Raw genomic sequence first — 9093 nt, forward strand, 5'->3', positions numbered from 1 at the left:
ACAAAATCAGAGTGTATACTGAGAACTGCAGAACAGTTTACAGCTGTAAACTGTGAATATAATACAAATAGAATAGAATGTGATATGATTTTTTTTTTTTTTTTCATCTGTAAAGATTTGTTTTCTTGGAACACATGGATTTTCAAAATAATACTCCCCAAAATACCTAGAAGTTCTGAAGAAAACATGCCAATCAAAAATGTCAGTGTTTATTGCAGATTTTATAACCTAACACAGTTTCCACATATGAAAATAGATCCTTGGGATATTGCCTTCAAAATCGCTTGTTTTCAAGCAGAAGAGTGTAATTTGGTTAGCTTGCATGTCAGCAGTTCCTTCCAGCAGGCATGATAACAACCCACAGCAGACTTGAAGAAATTCTGCAAGGTCAAAATACAGATACTTAGAAAGGCATCAAGAGAATTTCTTTTTCCAGTTTTCTAGTGCAGGAAAGTAAAGATCTTGTTGTTGTTGTTTGGACTTATTTCTGGTTTCTTTTGATATGGAGAAAATATTTTGTGAAAGCTTTGCTTGATCCCTAGAGTTAGCAAAATTCCTTTAAGATACAGTGATATCTCAGTTAGGCATGCAGGGATGTACCTGGAAAAAGCTGGTGGCAGATAAAATATCAAAATATATGAGGTGTATCTCATTATGAGCTTTTCCTTTAAATTACAGGGACCTTTATTATTTACCAAACATGGACTTCTGGCCATCTCCTCTCTCTCCATCTGTGCCCATCTCTTCCACTTGTATTATGGCAGCTCTGATTTTGACAATTCCCATCCATCTGCGGCCTAATCTTTGAGTCAATATCAATCAATCAATTTGGACATCAGTATTTTAGAATCACCTAATTTTTTCTCTTCTGAAAATACCTAGGAGCACCTGAGTCTTCTCTTGATTCAACTGGAACCTAATTTGCATTTATGTTGTTTGTTTCTATATACTAACTTGTAGATAGTGGAGACGTGTTCACCTTTACTCTCCATGGTCCAAATAATTTTGATAAAAGTCTGTGCAGAGTCTACTGTCATTTAAAGTCTTTCTGAATTTCTAAGAGGGATTTTATATTGTCTAAAGATGATTAGTTGTTCATTTGCATACAAATGCTCTTGCATCTGAAGTTTTATTTATAGCATAAATGTAGGGCTCAAAACCAATTTATTGTAATTCATTGTAACTGAAGTAACATTCTTTCTAAATTAGACAATCACTAATCTAATATATTCCGAAGGTTCATTTTAAAATAAAAAAATAATTTATGGCCCCTTTTTATGAAAAGATATCTAAGATATCTTTATATGTAAAGATATTTGGCCTTTTTGATGTGCCTGTTCAAATAATTTGACAGGATCTATGATCCTCAAAGAATTTGAATAAGATGTGCCCTCTGAGTCACTCAGGCAACATAACAAGAATTTACTCATAAGCTAGAGGTGCCACAGAAAGCAGCAATGGATGAGAGCTCTGACAGTGTGTGCTTCCAGCAGTGCATCAGAGGACAGGCTGGAAACCTTCAGCAAGAACTGTGTGCTTGAGACTCCTTCTAGATGTGTATAAGAGATGCTTCCAGCAGTGCATCAGAGGACAGGCTGGAAACCTTCAGCAAGAACTGTGTGCTTGAGACTCCTTTCTACTGCTCTGTTCCTGTTGAATTCAGAGAGATTCATTCCTGGCATGAGGTAAACCACAAAGAGATGGAGGCAAGAGTGTCTAAGGTCCATAGGACCCTCAAGAGCTCCTGTTGGATGAGCAAAGACATTCACTTGGAGCTGTTGGAACCACAGCACATCAGAAAAGAATATCTTCTTTTGCTTCCACAGGCATGGTTAGGTACTTACACGTGTTCTTAAATCTCATCCTCAGGCATGCACGTCAGAAGTCTTAATCAGGAGAAAGGTGAAAAACGAGAAAGGAAATGTTAGGAGGAATCTAAGAGGCTGTAAGACAGGAACAGTGAGAGAACTTTCAACAGACAGACAGGAATCATAAACACATGGAATGAGATGGTAGTTCAGAACAGGGCTTTTTCCCACACTACTTAAAGGGGTGGTCTAACAATATCTCTAGAGAAAGGCTGGAGATAATTTTTTAGCTTCAAAGTGGAATAAAATTAAACTTGTGATATATCTAAAGCTATCTTGTTTTATGAATCCACATATATCATTGTCTGCAAGGAAACATAGGAGCCAAAAGTGGATTTTAATATCCTTGTAGGGCCAGGGAGTGGATGATTAGATGCTATAGGCCAGACTTTCTAGGCAAGTATTTGCATGAGAAGCAGGATGTACAAATACAGGTATAAGAAAAAAACCATGATCTTTTACCATGAGGAGGATCAGACACTGGCACCGGTACCCATATAGGTTATGAAATCTCTGTCCTTGGAGTTTTCCAAAGCTTAGCAGGCCTCAAGGAACCTGACATAAATTTGTGTTGGGCAGGTTGAAGTAGATGACCTCGAGAAGTTCTTTCCAATCTAAAATATTCCATGAGTCTAGATGACCTTGGGCAATGAATACTTTATGACCTACCCTGTGAAATAAAAACCCATTGATAAGTTTGACCTGGTCAATACTCTAAGGACACGTAAGCATCTGTCACTGCTGATACCCTGCCCCAGCTGCAAAATCACAAACCCTACGTGCAGGGGGCAGAGGGTTGAAAGGATAGCAGTGGTATCTGCCTCCGATGTAATAGCTCCTCCAATTGCCTCTCTAAAAAGGACAGAGGAGCAGAGAGAATGACAGGAGAATGATCAGAGGGAGGCATCATAGCGCAGTCCCACATGAGCATAACCCTGAAGAACAGCACAAGACCGGGTGCCTGCCCTGTCTCCACCATGGGTCCCAACTCTCTTCAGCGAATTGGCTTCCCATTCCTTTCTCCAGCCCTCCCTACCATAGCAAACATCCCTCTTTTTCTCCTCATTTTTTTTTTTCTTTGTGAGATGGTTTGGACTTGGCTGAAACTTTTGCAGCATGACTTTTCAGTATCAAGAGATTGTGGGTGATGAACTTTTGGAAACAAAATGTGGATTATTATCCACAAAAAAAAAAAAAAGGAAGCATTTATTTCTTTTTATAAGGGACTAGTTATTTTAATTGCCCTACATAGTGGACCATTTAAAGAAAGCGTTGAGTACTCCCAATTTGAATATCATGTTTTTATTAATGTTTCCCTGCCAGTGTGTTGAAATCTTTAGCGCTTTTTGAAAATCCTGATCAAACTTTACCTCTGGTTAATAGGACATTCCCATTAAACCCATTTATGTTGTTTAATTTAAATAAGGGTCAAATACTGCCTCTATTTTGTTATTCTGTCTGAAGATTTTTAATCTGCAGGGAGGTTCATTGGTTCCAACTAATGAGAAGAAGAAAACAACCAGCTCAAATTAATGATACCATAAATGCCTAGAATGAAAATTAAACATTATTATTAGCAACTTTCAGCAGGGTTTAAAGTGTTGAAACTTAACCTTGTCATGTGGATCCCTACCACTTAACTTTAATGAGTAACCAGTAGCAGGAGAGTTTCCTATATCGTGTGTGCAGTAGCTGCTGAAGAGAGATATGACATATTATCTAGATTGGTTTATAGAAGCAGCTATCCTATCACTGCCATAAAGAGGGAAACTAGAAATTTAAGCCATTATCTTCTAAAAGGTTCTCCATAAAACTATGGTTCTAAAATTGATTTTATAGTGTAAAGATCACGTACTGGAAGCAAAACTCTTACATATTTCAAAAAGAAACGATGGCCTAAGTGATAAACATGGGTGGTAAGTAAAACCAACAAGCTGCCTTTCTAACTCAGTCATAAATGGTTATCATAATTATTATGTCTTCTTTATGTTAGATCCTGATAGCAAACCTTGTTTTCTTTTTATTTTTTTTTTCCTTCCTCTTCTTTAAAATGTTTCACAGAGCATTTGGAGCAGAATGGAGAAATAGCTGAAAGCTTAGAGATGAGTGTTTTGGAACATTTTGCAAAGCACACTGTCTGGGACCATAAACACACGATTCAGTTGTAACCTAAAATATCTTATTGAAGTTGTTCTTTCCATTCATTGTCTCTTTCCATATTTAAATCCATACAGATAAGGATACCTCTCCATTTCCAGAGTGAATCTGTACACTTGAGTAGCGTAACAGTGGAGGCAGTTTCCTGCTGAAACAAATGGGCTTTGGAAAGTAATAAACATTTTGTTGCTTATTTCTGCTCAACTGACAAGGATTTACTGACTTTATATTCAAAAGAGGAGAGCATTTGAAATGCTGATGACAATTTTGAAGACTGATGTTGCTTTAGACCTCAAGTAATATTGATTAGGATCTTATTCCCTGTAACAAAACAGATTTTCTTTGTTAATATGGTATGTGACAATATTTTTTGCACATTTCTTTTGGTTGAGGAGCCTTATTAAGGGCATTTTGGGTTCATGCACTGCATTAGTTAGTAATAATTTCCACTGTGTAACCTTACCTTCTCTTGCATATTTGCTGCCCACTGAAGCGGCACATTCTCTTCCTAAAGCACATCTTTGAAAGCAAACAATGTGCTTTTTAAAAGGGGAAAAGATTACACTCAAACACACGTTGTGGAGATGCTCCACAACCGCGAAGACACCGAACATTTCATTTCACTTAAGACATCCCAACCGTCTGCTTTAGAAAGCTGGTAAACTGAGACGCTGTGGGGAGGGAAAGGAAAGAAAAGCGGTGGCCCTAAATCTATCTGTGTTTGACACCGTCCTTAGCGCTGTGATGCTGCTGGGTGAACGCCTGCAGCCGAGTGCGGGGCCGAAAGCATCCTCTGCATCCTCCGCATCCTCTGCATCCTCCGCATCCTCAGCATCCTCTGCATCCTCTGCATCCTCCGCATCCTGCGCGTCCTCCGCATCCTGCGCGTCCTCCGCATCCTGCGCGCCCTCCGCAACGCCCGGTCCCGGCGCTGCCCCGACCCGTCCGAGTGTGTTCCGGGGGCGGCCTGGGGGGCCCGGGGGGCTGCCGGGGGCCGGGCCCGTCAGTAGCTCGGTGCCCTCAGCAGGTGGCAGTGGCGTCCCACGGCCGCCCGGTGCGCGGACCCCTCGGCTCCCGCCCCGCGGAGCGGCTGCAGCGGGGTCCGGGGAGCAGGACACGTCCTTCTGCCCCGCTCACCCCCGCAGGCAGCGTGGATATCATCACAAACGTGAAGTAATTCCTCAAAGGAATTTTAAATAAAAATCGATGCAATCAGAAAAAATACCAACAAACCCCAAACCAACCCAAACTAGAAAAACCCAACCCACAAAAATAACTCATCAGGAAAATCTTCAAAACCCCCACGAAACAAATCAAAAGTATGGCTCTCCTATCCATTCAGTCCTTTCAGCATCATCAGTCTGTGACTGGTTTTGTTTTTAAATGATGGTAAAAACATCATTGTAAAAGGCAAGGGTTTTTGTTAAATTTGGTCAACATGAATTCAATGTTGCTGTGATTAAACACTTCTGTGGCTGCTTGCACTATGATTTACCAACATTGCTAGTCTTCAGCTACTACCTGAAGGGAGAGGATATGGAAAGAAGTATCCATGTAGAAGTGTGTTGAAAGAATTACATTCAACTACATTTCAGACAGGGAGATCCTTCTTTATTAATCATAAGAACATGTTGAGTTTATAAAAGCACAATGAAAGTTGTCTGTGTTTGTTTTCTATTTCTTTTTGAAAAAAGTGTTTCTACAATATCATTTCATATGGTATCTTAAGTGTTTTAAAGTAGTCTTAAGTTAAACCTCTCTTTTTAAAATGTTTTAGTTTTTTTTATAACTACCACTAATGATTGCATATGAAAAGGATTAGGTTTTGCAGGAACAATTGCAGAATGGAGTTTATTCAAGAAGTACTCATCTAAATAAGGGTAGTTGAGATGCTTATCCAGATTCTATTCCCCACTGTGTCTGTGCTAGCTTCAGTGGAATGACTTATAATGAATACCACTCATTATTTTTGGTTATTTTAGGGGTTTTTAATAACACATATGATTCTTCAGTTAAGAGAGAATAAGACAAGAGTAATGGAGTGTTGTTTTTTGTAGGTTATATTTATTTGCTAGCACCTGTTTATGAATTATGAAAGTACCTATTTTTATCTAGTTGGCTCATTTGCATACACTGTCTGAGAGTTTTCTGCTTATTTTCAGAAGCTGTGTATCCTCTACTCAAAACTGTGGCATTTTTGAGCACTCATCTGCTGGCTAGTAAATTATTTCAAGTGGGACTCAATTTTTTAAAAAAGAAATGGTAGTCTTGTGATTTGGGGCCTCAGGCAGCTAGGAAATCATACATATTTTATGGGGGAAAGAATAAATTTTCTTTATTGACAAATGTTTCAGGAGCCTATCTCTAGAATCCACAGAGGCATGTGGATTGACAGTTCCTCCTCACTTGTTCACTGATGGTGATTCATTTCAAGACCGAAGAGGAAGTAAACAGGAAGCAGAGAAAGGAAGGAGGCGCAGTTTTGGTAGTTCTGTGCATCCCTCCAAGGTTCTGTGCATTCCATCAGAGAGGACCTGCTGATGGTTTCCATGGCTTCACTGCTCTGTTTGCCTTCTGCAGCATTCAATAACACCTAACTTTCGTGTATTGTTCTAATTGCTTCCCACTGGAGAATATTTCCAGGCTCTTGCTTATTTAAAGTCAGGTTCTATCCCTGGCTTTAAGTCTTCTCAAGCTGATTACTGCAATGTTTTTTCATTAAAATGCGTGATCTGATGAAAGAGGCTGGTACAAAGGCAGCAGAATAGTAGAAATCTGACTGGTGTTAGACTGTGGAAATGCAAATTCCTACACATTTTCTGTGTTACACCTTCCAGCTGTCAAACTATTGCACTAGATTAGATGTTTGCAATTACTTAAAATGAAATCTGCAGCTTAAAGATTTCTTAAAAAATATGAAACTGCAGGTAAACAAACCTAAATTACGAATTTAATATTTACATGCATTCCTTCTGCCAGAACAGTATAAGGAAGACTAAGCATTTATATTTATTGTTACTTTAAATCCAGCCTTACCTTACAAAATTTTACCACTAGCATATATGAAATATGTTCCTCCAAAATTTTGTCTTTCAATTGTCTGTGTAACTGTGGGTACAGTTTACTACCTCCAGTCATCAGAATCTGCTTCTGCTTTGGGAGTAGTATTTAAAAAAAGAGAAAAGGTCTGGCAGACTTTGTTTCCCTAAGGATCATGGATTTTGTGATTCCTAATGTGATTATTTCAGGGTCTTGTCACAGAGCTCTGACAAAATGCTTAATAACAGTTTTGAAGGTTTTTTTTACATAAAAAAATACTCCCATATCACTCCTGTGATTGCTACAAGTTGTAGCTCTACTGTACTGCAACACCTTTAAATAGGCTTTATTCTTGATTTAAATTCTGAAAAGTTCCATGACTGTTTTCAAGTGGTATAATGGTATTGAATAGCAACTACTTTTGTTGGGTTTTTTCTAATTTAAATAGAGAATTTAATGGCATTTATTAATCCCTAAGTTGTCTTTCTTTTCTGCAGAAACGAAGCCCCTAAATCTTCCACTTCCTACCCCTAACTTTGCTCAGTTATTGAGGGGACACAAACTCATTCTGAGGAGATCAAAAGGCAAAGATACCTCCAGGAGATATCTGGAAAGGAGCTTTAACTATGAGCATCCCACCAAGTTGCCTCATTTTTGGTAGGTTTTACTACTAGGTGGTATTATTATTATTATTATTATTATTATTATTATTATTATTATTATTATTATTTTACTACTAGGTAGGTATTATTAAAGGGGTTCAGTATTTGGCATGTTGCCATTTAGCACATTTCTGTCCATTTTGTTCCAGACAGCTTCGTCCGAGTAAAGTTGAGATTTGAGACTCACTTCAGACATTTTGTTCCCTCTTAGAGGCATACAGAATAGAACTTGACTAAGCATTTTTTCTATCACATGACAGCCTCAGGTTTGTGGCAGGATCACTAGATGGATTTGCCTGAAGGAAACCTTTCTATGCAAGATTTTTAAGAACAATTTAGGATGGAGGGTTTAAAAAGTAAACAAAGGAAAGTTAAATAATTTTTCTAGAGGGACTGAAAGCCTTCTGCACTTTTTATCAGAAAAGCATTTGTCTGAGCTAGTAAGTCAGCATGCTGAAGAGTAGAGTGTTCAGGATTTTTGTTTCAGCTTTGTTGAAAACTGTATTTTAAGTTAATTGTTCAGTTGGAAATTATGCAGGCAGTACAGTGCATTGCAGGAGAGAACCTCAGAATGCACAGCTACCCTTTTCTAAGCTAGTGGGCAACAGGACCTAAAAGAAACTCAGATCTTGGCCAGAACTGTGTTAGGGTTTCAACTTTAGAGTACTTGTATGGAATGAGTTAAGAGCAAGAAGTAATTGAGGGTTTAGAAAAAGGTAAGATCTTATGAGAAAGCATCAAAATTAAGAGTGTTTTCTAATTCAACTGCTGCTGATTTATCTTGGATGCCTTGTGTATGAGGGACAGTACAACAATCCATTAGTTTGCTAGGAGCTCAGTGTTTTCTTATCAGCACTGCCAGCAATCTCCCTGAGCAGATGTGGAGAAATTACACAGCATGTCTATGCCTCATTTTCCCAACTGTAAAACTGGAGTAATAATTTGTTACTTAAGATGATGTTAAATGAGATCCCATCAATTTTGGCAGTTTGCTACTATCATCTTTAATGTGTTTTAACAGCCTGTAATGATACACATATATTCTTTCTCCCTCTTCAGAAACAACACTTTGCTTATCTTTTCAGTCATCTACCACAGATGGAGGACTGTGCTCACAGCCAGGATAGTTCTGACATGAGAGGATTTTAGTTAGCAAGAGGTTTTTTTTATATTTGTCATTGTGTAAAATACATCTATTTTAATACATGACAGAGAGTAAAAAAATTATTACCACAAGGTAAATCCATTAAATGTTCTTATAACAAATATGCACTTCTAACGGAACATTTTGTATTATGTTGGTATATTGCACTACAGTATTAACAAACAAACATCTGTCATTAAACACAACCAATCAAAAGCTGACT

This window comes from Parus major, chromosome 3, assembly GCF_001522545.3.
Source record: "Parus major isolate Abel chromosome 3, Parus_major1.1, whole genome shotgun sequence".
Lineage (NCBI taxonomy): Eukaryota > Metazoa > Chordata > Aves > Passeriformes > Paridae > Parus > Parus major.